The sequence below is a fragment of the Oncorhynchus mykiss genome, chromosome 26, assembly GCF_057628025.1.
Source record: "Oncorhynchus mykiss isolate SJ-2025 chromosome 26, ASM5762802v1, whole genome shotgun sequence".
Taxonomy (NCBI): domain Eukaryota; kingdom Metazoa; phylum Chordata; class Actinopteri; order Salmoniformes; family Salmonidae; genus Oncorhynchus; species Oncorhynchus mykiss.
Window position 1 is genome coordinate 7721394 of NC_143047.1, and position 14918 is coordinate 7736311.

The window sequence follows — 14918 nt, forward strand, 5'->3', positions numbered from 1 at the left end:
TCTGTCTACTGGAATAGCTAGCTGACGAACTTGGTAGCTAGAATCCACCACCGCCAGCCAGAGTTAGCCCTTGAGCCATAGCTAACGGTAGCGTGCTAAGCAGGCATGTTTTCGTTTACCGATAGAGCTCACATTAGCTAGTTAGCTCTTCTAAATAGCTAGTTATAGAAAAACAGCGTACGAGCCACAGAATAACATGGTTGAGGCAATGCCTAACAGTTCAAATGTGAGGTGTTTATGGAGTTTAAATGAGTTATATGGCTAGCTTTCTGCGTTAATAAACAACTTGCTAACAAGTTAGCTAGCTACTAGTAGTTACCTAGAAAACGCTACCTAGTTAGTTAGCTAACTAACGTCAACATCACTGATGTCATCAGAAAATCATATAGTTTGCTAGCATTTAGCTAACTCGCTATCTAACTACCCCCAATGGTCATGATGACATGATTGCGAAATAATAAGTTGGGATCTTGCCATAAGATTGCAACACAACTTCAATAGCTGGACAGTGACAGTGTTGTCACAGATTGTTCACCTAGTCGGCTAGGGGATTCGAACAAGCAATCTTTAGGTTACTGGCCCAACGCTCTTCACAGCTGGGCCACCCTGCTGCCCCGTGCTGCATTTGACAACTTGATGGTGACTAATGATGCCTGTGCTCAATTTGTCAGACTCAGAATTTTTACAAATGAGATTAGTTGTGTTTTTGATCATGGTTGTTCAATGTGATTGTGATACATAGCTAGCAGATTGCAACGGGCTACCAATGTTGTGATGTTCCATTAGCGGTTACAGGATAGGTACTGTTTGGCTTAGCACAGATCATTTGCAATCAACCTTAACTTGGCAACACTATCTTAGTTCTCGATTTGGTCAAACATGTAAATTTTAAAATGTCTAATTCCATGTGGTTCGTTTGTATTTCGAAAATGCTCTGATAATTTTTTGGGGGCTCCATGAAGTAATCCAACAATGTGTATGCTACCATTTTGTCTATTTCAAATCTTCTCTCATCAAATCAAACGTTATTGGTAACATACACATATTTAGCAGATGGTGTAGCAAAATGCTTGTGTTCCTAGCTCCAACAGTGCAGTATTATCTAACAATACACACATCTAAAATGGAATTAAGAAATATATAAATATTAGGATGAGCAATGTGGCATTAACTCAAATAGAATACAGTATATACATATGAAATGTGTAAAGAAATATGTAAACATTAAGGTGACCAGTGATTCCATATCTATGTATATAGGGCAGCAGCCTCTAAGGTGCAGGTTTGAGTAACTGGGTGGAAGGTGGCTAGTGATGGCTACTTAACATTACTGATGGCCTTGAGATAGAAGTGGTTTTTCAGACTCTCTGTCCCAGCTTTGTTGCTCCTGTATTGACTTCACCTTCTGGATGATAACGTGGTGAACAGGCCTTTGCTTGGGAGGTTGATCTTTTTGGCGTGCCTGTGATATCAGGTTCTGTAGGTGTCCTGAGGGCAGGTAGTGTGTCCTCCGGTGATGTGTTGAGTAGACCGCACCACCCTCTGGAGAGCCCTGTGGTGGCGGGCGATGCAGTTGCCGTACCAGGTGGTGATGCTCTCAATTGTGCATCTGTAAAAGTTTGAGGGTCTTAGGGGCCAAGCCAAAAATGTTTTCAGCCTACTGAGGTTGAAGAGACGCTGTTGTGCCTTCTTCACCACACTGTCTGTGGGGGTGGACCATTTCAAATCGTCAGTGATGTGTACACCGAGGAACTTGAAGCTTTCCACCTTCTCCAATGCGGTCCCGTCTATGTGGATATGGGCATGCTCCCGCTGCTTTTCCCTCAAGTTAACGATTAGCTCCTTCATTTTGTTGATGTTGAGGGAGAGGTTATTTTCCTGGCACAACTCCGCCAGGGCCCTCACCACCTCCCTGTAGGCTGTCTCGTCATTGTTGGTAATCAGGCCTACTATGGTTGTCACCTGCAGACTTGATGCTTGAGTACCAACTCAAGCATCAAGTCTGCAGGTGACAACCATAGTAGGCCTGTGTGTGGTTACGCAGTCATGGGTGAACAGGGTGTACAGGAGGGGGCTGAGTACGTAACCTTGTGGTGCCCCTGTGTTGAGGATCAGTGAAGTGGAGATGTTGTTTCCTACCTTCACCACCTGGGGGCGGCCCAAGTTGCACAGAGCGGTGTTCAGACAGGTCCCCGAGCTTGGAGAGTACTATTGTGTTGAAGGCAGAGCTATAGTCAATGAACAGCATTCTTACATGGGTATTCCTCTTTTCCAGGTGGGATAGGGCATCGTCTGTGGCTCTATTGGGGCGGTAAGCAAATTGAAGTGGGTCTAGGGTGTAAGGTGGTTATGATCTTAACTTCTTGATGCACCCATCCCGTTAGTGGGATAATTTTTGTCAACATCTGCTGAATTGCAGAGTGCTAAATTCAAATTAAATTACAAAAAATATTTAATTTTCATGAAATCACAAGTGCAATATTGCAAAACACAGCTTAGCTTGTTGTTAATCCACCTGGCGTGTCAGATTTCAAAAAAGCTTTTCGGCGAAAGCATACCAAGCGTTTATATAAGGACACCTCTCTCAGGAGACAAAACATTACAAACAGCTAGCAGCCAAGTAGATTGGTCACGAAAGTCAGAAAAGCAATAAAATGAATCGCTTACCTTTGATCTTCGGATGTTTGCACTCACGAGACTCCCAGTTACACAATAAATGTTCCTTTTGTTCAATAAAGATTATTTTTATATCCAAAATACCTCCATTTGGTTGGCGTGTTTTGTTCAGAAATCCACAGGCTCGAGCGGTCACGACATCGCAGACGAAAATTCCAATTAGTATCCGTAATGTTCGTAGAAACATGTCAAATGTTTTTTATAATCAATCATCAGGTTGTTTTTACAATATATAATCAATAATATTTCAACCGGGACTGTAGCTTCTTCAATAGGAGAGAGAGAGAGAGAAAATGTCTGCTCCAAGCTGTTGCGCATGCAAAACGCTGCTGGCTCCCAGCCATCCAATGACACGATGTGATCTTTCTCGCTAATTTTTCAAAATAAAAGCCTGAAACTGTCTAAAGACTGTTCACACCATGGGGAAGCCATAGGAAAATTAATCTGGTTGATATCCCTTTAAATGGAGCGAAGGCAGGCTACGGAACAGAGCTTTCAGGAAAAACAACACTTCCGGGTTTTATTTTCCTCATGTTTTCGCCTGCAATATCAGTTTTATTATACTCACAGACAATATTTGAGAATTTTGGAAACTTAAGAGTGTTTTCTAGCCTAATTCTATCCTAACAATTATATGCATATCCTAGATTCTGGGCCTGAGAAATAGGCAGTCTCATTTGGGTACATTTTTCATCCAAACATCAAAATACTGCCCCCTACACAAGAGGTTAACTAGCCTCTCAAGTGCTTAATGATGACAGAAGTGAGTGCTACAGGGCGGTAGTCATTAGTTCAGTTACCTTTGCTTTGATGTGTAGGGTTATTGAGGTTGGACAGGGATGAAAGGGATTTTGGGATGGGGTAGGGTTTCTTGGGTACAGGACCAATGGTGGACATCTTGAAGCATGTGGGGACAGCAGACTGGATTAGGGAGAGATTGAATATGTCTGTGAACACTCCAGCCAGCTGGTCACCGCATGCTCTGAGGATGCGGCTATGGATGCTGTCTGGGCCGGCAGCCTTGCGAGGGTTAACACTCTTAAATGTCTTACTCAGGTAGGCCACAGATGAGAGCCCACAGTCCTTGGGAGTGGGCCGTGTTGATAGCACTGTGTTGTCCTCAAAGTTGGCAAAGAAGGTGTTTAGCTTGTCTGGGAGCAGGTCGTCGGTGTCCGACTTGGCTGGTTTTCCCTTTGTAATCTGTGATTGTCTGTAGACCCTGCCACATACGTCTCATGTCTGAGCCGTTGAATTGTGACTCCACTTTTAAATAACATTTATTTGTCACATACACATGGTTAGCAGATGTTAATGCAAGTGTAGAAAAATGCTTGTGCTTCTAGTTCCGACCATGCAGTAATATAACCTAACAATTTTACAACTACCTTATACACAAGTGTAAAGGAATGAATACGAATATGTACATAAAAATATATAAATGAGTGATGGCCGAATGGCATAGGCAAGATGCAGTAGATGGTATAGAGTACAATATAAATATGAGATGAGTAATGTAGGGTATGAAAACATATAAAGCGGCATAGTGTAAAGTGGCTAGTGATACATTACATCAAGACGGCAAGATGCAGTAGATGGTATAGCGTACAGTGTTAACATATGAGATGAGTAATGTAGGGTATGTAAACATTATATAAAGTGGCTAGTGATAAATTGATTACAACAATTTTTCCATTATTAAACTGTCTCTGTACTGACGCTTTGTCTGTTTGATTGCCTTACGGAGGGAATAATTAAAATGTTTGTATTCAACCATGATTAAATGCGGTGGTTTGCACATTCAGTTTAGCGCGAATGCTGCCATCTATCCATGGTTTCTGGTTTGGTTATTATAGGAATTATTATAGGTTATTATAGTTATTATAGGAATTATAGGACTATTTCCCTCTATACCATTTGTATTCCTATTCTTATAGGCACTTTAGTATTGCCAGTGTAACAGTATAGCTTCCGTCCCTCTCCTCGCTCCTCCCTGGGCTCGAACCAGAAACACAACGACAACAGCAACCCTCAAAGCATCGTTACCCATGCAGAGCAAGGGAAACAACCACAGGCTCAGAGCGAGTGACATTTGAAACGCTATTAGCGCGCGCTAACTAGCCAGCCATTTCACTTCGGTTACACCAGCCTCATCTCGGGAGTTGATAGGCTTGAAGTCATAAACAGCGCAACGCTTGACGCACAACGAAGAGCTGCTGGTAAAACGCACGAGAGTGCTGTTTGAATGAATGTTTACGCGCCTGCTTCTGCCTACCACCGCTCAGTCAGATACTTAGATACTTCTATGCTCAGTCAGATTATGTGCAACGCAGGACACCCTAGATAATATCTAGTAATATCATCAACCATGTGTAGTTAACTAGTGAGTATGTTTGATTGTTTTTATAAGATAAGTTTAATGCTAGCTAGCAACTTACCTTGGCTTACTGCATTTTTCGTAACAGGCAGTCTCCTTGTGGGAGTGCAACAAGAGGCAGGTTGTTATTGCGTTGGACTAGTTAACTGTAAGGTTGCAAGATTGGATCCCCCGAGCTGACAAGGTGAATCTGTCGTTCTCCCCCTGAAGGAGGCAGTTAACCCACCGTTCCTAGGCCGTCATTGAAAATAAGAATGTGTTCTTAACTGACTTGCCTAGTTAAATAAAGATTAAATAAAGGTGTAAAAAAAATAGGTTTCTGCTTGTTATGAACTTGAAATCGGCCGTAATTAATCGGCCATTCAGATTAATTGGTCGACCTCTAGTTCTAATTGTAATTGATTGAGACCGGTATGTCCACCCCTTCTATAAGATAATGGCGGTCCGCAAACAAACGTTAGAGGTCCACCTACTGTACTGGATGGAGTGTGTAGTCAATCATCCATCCCTGTCCAACCTCAATAACCCTAAACATCAATCTATCCCTCTTCCACATACTGGTACTTAGAACAATACATCAACACATGCTTCACTGTTTCATCAACCATACAGTCCAGATGGGTCCACCGCAAAGTGCAGTATGTCATTATGACACTCACCTGTAACGATCAATGAGAAAATATTTTAAATAGACAAGATGGCGGTGTACACGATGTTGGATTACTTCATGAAGGAAAACATGGATTTATTTTAATAACGAAGCATTTTCTAAATTCAAACTACCCACCTGCAACTGGACACTGACTTTTTAGAAGATACAGTGCATTGGGAAAGAATTCAGACCCATTGACTTTTTCCACATTTTGTTAACAGCCTTTTTCTAAAATGTATTTGTTTTCCCCCCTCAATCTACACACAATGTCCCATAATGACAAAGCAAAAACAGGTTACATTTACGTAAGTATTTAGACCCTTTACTCAGTACTTTGTTGAAGCACATTTGGCAGCGATTACAGCCTGGAGTCATCTTGGGTATGACGCTACTTGCTTGGCACACTTGTATTTAAGGTTTTTCTCCAGTTCTTCTCTGCATATCCTCACAAGCTCTGTCAGGTTGGATGGGAAGTGTCGCTGCACAGCTATTTTCAGGTCTCTCCAGATATGTTTGATTGGGTTAGTCCGGGCTCTGGCTGGGCCACACGCTCCTGCATTGTCTTGGCTGTGTGCTTAGGGTCGTTGTCCTGTTGGAAGGCGAAGCTTCGCTCCAGTCTGACGTCCTGAGCACACTGGAGCAGGTTTTCATCAAGAATCCTGACTAGTCTCCCAGTCCCTGCTGCTGAAAAACATCCCCACAGCATGATGGTGTAAGGTTTCCTCCAGACGTATCGCTTGGCATTCAGGCTAAAGTTTTCAATTTAGATTTTATCAGACTAGAGATTCCTGTTTCTCATGGTCTTAGGTGCCTTTTGGCAAACTCCAAGTGGGCTGTCACCTGCTTTTTACTGAGGAGTGACTTCTGTCTGGCCACCCTACCATAAACGCCTGATTAGTGGAGTGCTGCAGAGATGGTTGTCCTTCTGGAAGGTTTTCTAATCACCACAGAGGAACTCTGGATCTCTGTCAGTGACCATCGGGTTCTCGGCCACCTCCCTGACCAAGGCCCTTCTCCCTCGATTGCTCAGTTTGACTGGTTGGCCAGCTCTAGCAAGAGTCTTGGGGGTTTCAAACTTCTTCCATTTAAGAATGATGGAGGCCACTGTGTTCTTGTGGACCTTCAATGCTACAGAAATGTTTTGGTACCCGTCCCGAAATCGGTGCCTCAATCCTATCTCAGAGCTCAACGGACAATTCCTTTGACCTCATTGCTTGGTTTTTGCTCTGAAACATGCACTGTCAACTGTGGGACCATATATATATATATATATATATTAGTTGCGTGCCTTTCCAAATCATGTCCAATCAATTGAATTGGACTCCAATCAAGTTGTAGAAACATCTCAAGGATGATCAATGGTAACCGGATACACCTGAGCTCATTTTAGTCTCATGGAAATGGGTCTGAATACTATGTAATACCTTATGTAAACAATGTATTTCTGTTTTATGTTTAATACACTTGTAAAAATGTCAAACCTGTTTTTGCTTTGTCTTTATGGGGTAATGTGTGTAGATGCTGTTTTATTAAAAAAAAAAAAAAAAAAATACAATTTTAGAATAAGGCTGTAACAAAATGTGGAAAAAGGTTTGACCGACTCGAAAATTAAGATGGTATTGTTACGGTTGGTTTCAAATTTTTGGTGCTTCGCCAAACCGTACCTAACCTGTAACGGCTAATGGAGCGTTGCATTAGCCCGTTACTAGCTAGCAACGGTAGTAATTGTGTCCATGTCCAAGTCTACGTGTGTGTGTGGGGGGGGGGACTTTAATTTGAGGTGACTTTTCTTTCCTCAGTGGGTCATTAGAGGCCAAACTCATATAAATATAATGACTAGAACTCATACTAGTTCTGTACCCAGAATTCCTTGAAGTGTGATTATGGATGGCCAAAATCTGCTAAGGTTACCTTTCACACGCTGTTGTTGGTGCTGAGTATGGAAGTCTTTTCGCTTAACCAGTAGTTACACCCGCTGATGTTGTGACACTCAGGAGAAAAAATAAAAGTTACACCCAATATGCTTACTGGCAATAGATGTTCTACTGTGATGGAACTGTCTCCTGCTGCCTTTCACTGTGAGATTGTACGTACACACACACTCCCATGCATGCTCGCTAGCAAAGGAGGTACTGAAACTTGGGCATAAGCAACATGAGTTTTCTTAAAGCTTTGTATGGCTTCTTCACCATTGTTGAGTAACAATCCTATGTTTACAAGTAAGGGGACCGTTCCCAATAGTTCTCAGAACAGGCTTCGAATAAAGTGGGTTAAAGGGCATATTCCTAATTTCATACCTCAGAATGTCTGCTCCCCCTAGCCATGGAAATAAATTAATGTCATCTATTTATGACCAAAGGATATTTTTAAGTAAGGTTTTTGAATTAGGCCTCTTCAGGAATCAATAGGTGTATATCATGAATAAAAAAAAATGGATGTAGCAAATGCAGATATCCCCTTAAAATATATATTTTTAATCATTTATTGGGAATGTCTCCTATGATTTTAAATTCTACCAGTCTTTGAGAACAGTAGCACCCATTTCCTGGACATAGGTTCCTGATAAGCTCTACAGAACATTGGACTTGTATTGAGCAAGGGAGGGAGGTTACTTTAGGTCAGTGGCCCACAGCCCAAAGATCCTCATTCACCCAGTCAACTCAAGCTTTCAAACCAGCTGCAGCTTTCCTGTCCTCTAAAGTGGAAATTGTTAGCCTAGGACACACTACATTGACCAGTACATTTTAAATAGGCAAAAAGTATTGAAAGGAACAATCCTTCTTTAGTTTTTCACCAACGGCAGCCCAGGCACTTGTTTTGCCATAACTAAGAAATGGTTCTGGAGAATTGTAGGCCTAATCTCTTACATTCATAGATGGTACTATGGATACAACTGACAGTCCACAATATCAAAAATATAGTTTTAAACTGATTTTGAAGCTTGTTTACAAACAATGGACTAAACAAGTATAGCCTATTTTTTTAAAATTTTTATTTGGGGTGGTCAATAGTGATGCAGGTAAAATCAATAGTTACATTATATTATATATATATATATATATATATATATATATATATATATATATATATATATATATATATACACATTATATTATATTGATAATTTGACTCCCAAGAATCGATTTGTAAAAAGCAGGGGTGTAATGTACTTAATTAAAAATACTTTAAAGTACTACTTCAGTAGTTTTTGTTACTTTACTATTTATATTTGACAACTTTTACTTCACTGCATTCCTAAAGAAAATAATGTACTTTTTACGCCATAGATTTTTCCCTGACACCCAAAAGTACTCGTTACATTTTTAATGCTTAGCAGGACAGGAAAATGGCCTAATTCACACAGTTATCAAGAGAACATCCCTGGTCATCCATACTGCCTCTGATCTGGAGGACTCACTAATCACAAATGCTTGGTTTGTATGTAATATCCTAGTGTTGGAGTGTGCTGTCTGGTATGCTTAATATAAGGAATTTGAAATGATTTATAGTTTTGATGCTTAAGTATATTTTAGCAATTACATTTACTTTTGATGCTTAAGTATATTTAAAACCAAATACTTTTACTCAAGTAGCATTTTACTGGTTGTCTTTTACTGATTTTGAGTGATTTTTCTATTAAGGTATCTTTCTTTTACTCAAGTATGACATTTGGGTAATTTTTCTACCACTGGTGCTAAATAGCGTTAGCTAATGTTAGTTGGCTGTACCTGCACATTAACACTGGTAGTTTTCATCCTATAGCTTGTTACCCATCTTCCTTTTTAAATAGTAACCTAACACATTTTCAGCGCTTTTACTTCCATGACTGATCAAAACACATTTTCTTATGCTCTGTCTTGTTTCTCAGCAGCAGACATATAGTGAGCAATATGTTTGGAACATCAAATTGCAATTAAATCTCAGTATCTAATCGTAATACATCTAGAATTATGAGAATTGAAATACATATTGCATCGGCAACAAAGTGTCTTTATCATATCGTGAGGTCCCTGGCAATTCCTAGCCCTAGTTATCTTGGTAAGACGGTTGTACTAAGCTCATGCGGAGTCTAGCGTAGCGGTGGTTCTTCAAGAATCAATGAATTTTGAACAGCTGTGTGATTCTCATGAAACCAGCTTTAACTATGGCTTAGCAAATTGAGTTAGAAAACCATGATGCATCTGCAACGGTGAACTATAATTCTGAAGACTAAGATGCCTAGTTTATGGCACTGTCTTTATTATAATGAAAAAAAATGTCACCCCAAAGTCTGATTACCAAAATTTGTCCGTATTAAATCTTCAGGTCATTTTTTAAAATTAAATTTTACTTTAGAAAAACCTAACTTATTTGAATAAAACACTGTTGCTGTAGTTGGTCCATAAATGGTTTACATTGAACTATAATATTTATTACTTAAACACCTGTGGACACGTTTGTCAATTAACATACAGTGCCTTGTGAAAGTATTCGGCCCCCTTCAACTTTGCGACCTTTTGCCACATTTCAGGCTTCAAACATAAAGATATAAAACTGTATTTTTTTGTGAAGAATCAACAACAAGTGGGACACAATCATGAAGTGGAATGACATTTATTGGATATTTCAAACTTTTTTAACAAATCAAAAACTGAAAAATTGGGCGTGCAAAATTATTCAGCCCCCTTAAGTTAATACTTTGTAGCGCCACCTTTTGCTGCGATTACAGCTGTAAGTCGCTTGGGGTATGTCTCTATCAGTTTTGCACATCGAGAGACTGGAATTTTTTCCCATTCCTCCTTGCAAAACAGCTCGAGCTCAGTGAGGTTGGATGGAGAGCATTTGAACAGCAGTTTTAAGTTCTTTCCACAGATTCTCGATTGGATTCAGGTCTGGACTTTGACTTGGCCATTCTAACACCTGGATATGTTTATTTTTGAACCATTCCATTGTAGATTTTGCTTTTATGTTTTGGATCATTGTCTTGTTGGAAGACAAATCTCCGTCCCAGTCTCAGGTCTTTTGCAGACTCCATCAGCTTTTCTTCCAGAATGGTCCTGTATTTGGCCCCATCCATCTTCCCATCAATTTTAACCATCTTCCCTGTCCCTGCTGAAGAAAAGCAGGCCCAAACCATGATGCTGCCACCACCATGTTTGACAGTGGGGATGGTGTGTTCAGCTGTGTTGCTTTTACGCCAAACATAACGTTTTGCATTGTTGCCAAAAAGTTCAATTTTGGTTTCATCTGACCAGAGCACCTTCTTCCACATGTTTGGTGTGTCTCCCAGGTGGCTTGTGGCAAACTTTAAACAACACTTTTTATGGATATCTTTAAGAAATGGCTTTCTTCTTGCCACTCTTCCATAAAGGCCAGATTTGTGCAATATACGACTGATTGTTGTCCTATGGACAGTCTCCCACCTCAGCTGTAGATCTCTGCAGTTCATCCAGAGTGATCATGGGCCTCTTGGCTGCATCTCTGATCAGTCTTCTCCTTGTATGAGCTGAACGTTTAGAGGGACGGCCAGGTCTTGGTAGATTTGCAGTGGTCTGATACTCCTTCCATTTCAATATTATCACTTGCACAGTGCTCCCTGGGATGTTTAAAGCTTGGGAAATCTTTTTGTATCCAAATCCGGCTTTAAACTTCTTCACAACAGTATCTCGGACCTGCCTGGTGTGTTCCTTGTTCTTCATGATGCTCTCTGCGCTTTTAACGGACCTCTGAGACTATCACAGTGTAGGTGCATTTATACGGAGACTTGATTACACACAGGTGGATTGTATTTATCATCATTAGTAATTTAGGTCAACATTGGATCATTCAGAGATCCTCACTGAACTTCTGGAGAGAGTTTGCTGCACTGAAAGTAAAGGGGCTGAATAATTTTGCACGCCCAATTTTTCAGTTTTTGATTTGTTAAAAAAGTTTGAAATATCCAATAAATGTCGTTCCACTTCATGATTGTGTCCCACTTGTTGTTGTTGTTGTTGTTGTCTTCACAAAAAATACAGTTTTATATCTTTATGTTTGAAGCCAGAAATGTGGCAAAAGGTCGCAAAGTTCAAGGGGGCCGAATACTTTCGCAAGGCACTGTAACACTTTTTGAAGTTGCTGTACAAACTCAGTTTTTCAATACATTTTTATTCACCAATGATGCATCAGCCATTGGAGTAGTCCTTAGTTGAGCACAAATTCATTTAATTTCTTCACTTATGTTTTCAGAATGAGGATATTTTTCTAAAAAATAACCTTTGACACTTGACCTTCTCATTACCGAAATGACTAAACTTCAAATTGGGAAAAACTTAGAGAACCACCTTACCAAGATGGCGGCATGACACTTTAGTGATGCTGACTCATAATGGCGGTCTGCTCGCTACAAGGAGTCACTAGAGCGCGATGGGACAAGGACATCCCAGTGGGCTTAACCGGGACGTCGCTGGGACAATTGTGCGCCGCCTCGCGGATCTCCCGGCTGAATCACAGCCCGGGATTGAACCCAGGTCTCTAGAGACACCTCTAGCACTGCGATACATTGCCTTACATTCACTCATGTTAAAGCTTCGACCCTACTTTACATCATCTGAGGTTTTTGTGTTGTGCCTGCCATTGGTTGAGACATGCTCTTGAATACAAGGTGGGTGTCATTTCAATTATAGAAACATAAATCATAGAATGGACCTATTCCTTCAGACCACTGCAATTTAGCTGGTACACATTAACATTTTTTATTGAAATGTAAGTCAAATGGTTGCACTGTGGAGCCCTGAAATGTGTCAACATGCATAGGTTATTCTCATTGAGCGTGGCAACGTACTGTTAACGTTTTATCCACTATCTGTCCATCGCTGTTGTAGTCTGGGAAGACAATGTTCCCAAACTGGAGATTTAAACTAGTTTCTGGCTGTGCCTCACAAAAGCACAGTTTCAAATGCGCCAATTAAATTTTTTATGGAATAGCCTGAAATATTTTTCTGCTCAGATTTACTTGAGGCATAGTCCTACAATAGCTTATAGGCCCAGTGTATTTTTATTTTGTACATTTTTTTAATGTATTAATTTGGGTTCAGTGCGGACAGACCTGAGGTCCCCATACCGAACGGTTCAGTACAAATGGTGTACTATTACACTATAACTTGTGATTTGTTAGTTCTCTGTTCACTAGCCTACTTTAGACTTTGAGAAGACACCTTTTTTGTATTGTGTTTGTGAGAAGTGGCTGGTTAGACACACTCCAAGATGAAAATATTTGAGCAGCACAAGGCCCTATTGGGATTTCAGAACCATGCAAACGACCAATAGTTACCTCGTCTGTGTTCCTGTTTTCACCCTGCCTTTCCTCCATCTCTCTGTTTCTCTCTGTCTCCCACAGGATATTGGCTAGCAGAAGGGTTTGTGTTTCTCTCAAGATATGCTTGAGTCATAAAACTTCCACGAGACCGAGGACAGAGGGATTTATTTTTTTGAGTGGAACACAAACAGGCCTGTCCTTAAAGCTGTTCGCCTGTCAATGCCAGGGAAGCAGCCACATTGAATGAGGTTTCAGTCTCACATGGGCAAGATGGACAGATCATAACAGGACATTACTTGAAAGGTATGTTGAACACCAGATGCCCAGTTTAACTGACTCTCTGGTCAATCTCTTAAACACACAGACAAGTTACTGACATGCAATACACTTGTGCCGCTCAAACGAATAACAGGACTATGCTAAGTAAGTCTGTTTTCTTTAATTTTGTACATTTTTATTATGCCTACATTTGCCCAAATGGTTGAATTGAGTCAATGAAGATTGGGCAGATGGCATTTTACATTTACATCATAGGAATTTAGCAGACGCTCTTATTCAGAGATTTACAGGAGCAATTAGAGTTAAGTGCCTTACTCAAGGGCATATCGACAGATTTCGGGCCTAATCGGCTTGGGGATTCAAACCAGTGACTTTTCGGTTACTTGCACAACGCTCTTAATCTAGGCCATCTGCCGCCCTGCATTTTTCTTAATTGTTCACGTTTGATGTAGGACAAATACTGGCATTTTGTTGCAGGTACAGCCAACTAGTGCAAAAATAAAATTGTGCCTTTGTCAAAATTGTACGATATCTCAAACAATATCCTTAAGTAACTATCGATCCCCTCTCCCCCATCATTAGTTTTGAGGCTATACAGTTTGTTTAAACTTACGTTGTTTACAAACATTGGAGTAAAGCAGGCTTATTTTGGGTTCTGATGGGGACAGTTGGACTAAGCTCATGAGGCAGTTTAAGTTTATGTTCTTGAAAGAATCAATCAATCGTTCCACAAATAGAGTACTATTCGAATCCCATATCCCATGGATATTTTAAAGCCTGTTATTACAAAGTGCCCCTTTTTTAATATAGACCACATGGACATTTCAATAAATCAGATTTTTTTTATATGAAAAAAGACTAACTCAAGTGCTAAACATTTTTGTCATATTTTTTTCCCGACTTCTATGAAGATTTCAACCCACTAAACCACAATGTCTCCTAGCTATGGACAATTCCACTGTAATAAAATTGCGCGGAGACACTTAAAATGTATACCAATCAATAACCATTTGATTTCAAACTCTATGCACAGACTACTTTTAAGATTTTACTGAGAACATCTGAAAACATCTAATTTGGTTATTAAACTACAGTAGTGGATTTACACCTAGTAACAGAATTGTGTTAATGGAATTTCATCATGGGTCCCTGCATAATTATGGATATAAATGTCATTCTCTTCATGGTGATGTATCCTAAATAGGTAGACAAAGGTTGAAATATTTGGGTATTATTCTACCCTGGCTATTATTTTAATGAGCTCCACCACCAAACAAGACCAAATTTGGTTGCTTTGGACCGGACCAAATCTGAACCATTCTGTTGCAAAGTTTGGACATCAAAGTACAGCACACTATAGCTCACGAGTATATTCAAGTAAAGTATACTACACTACATTATAGTGTACTCAACAGGGGTGTGTTAATGCAGAATTTTGCATTTTTTTTAGACTTTTTGTTCTTGCCACATAAGAAATATCTTGATGCATTTTGTAAACGCAGATCTAAAATGCTGTATATTGTCAGCACACATTTTGTACGTCAGTTGCACTTTTCCAATTGGATGAGAATTCACACACGGGCATTTTATCAGCAGACCATGCTCTGACTAATGTGTAACTACTTTTCTCAGTGTAACCTACTTTTCTCTGGTAATATGCA

At 40.1% G+C, this 14918-nt stretch overlaps 1 protein-coding gene across 4 annotated transcripts in view; it reads left to right on the forward strand.

Annotated features, from left to right (window-relative positions):
* Nucleotides 1-14918, forward strand: part of LOC110506299 (oxysterols receptor LXR-alpha) — a 36563-nt gene that overhangs the window by 1098 nt on the left and 20547 nt on the right. For all 4 annotated transcript variants that reach the window (XM_021585766.3, XM_021585769.3, XM_090221792.1 and 1 more), the window contains exon 2: nucleotides 13060-13281. The gene's annotated coding sequence lies outside the window, so the exon portion shown is untranslated. The remainder of the gene's footprint in view (nucleotides 1-13059; nucleotides 13282-14918) is intronic.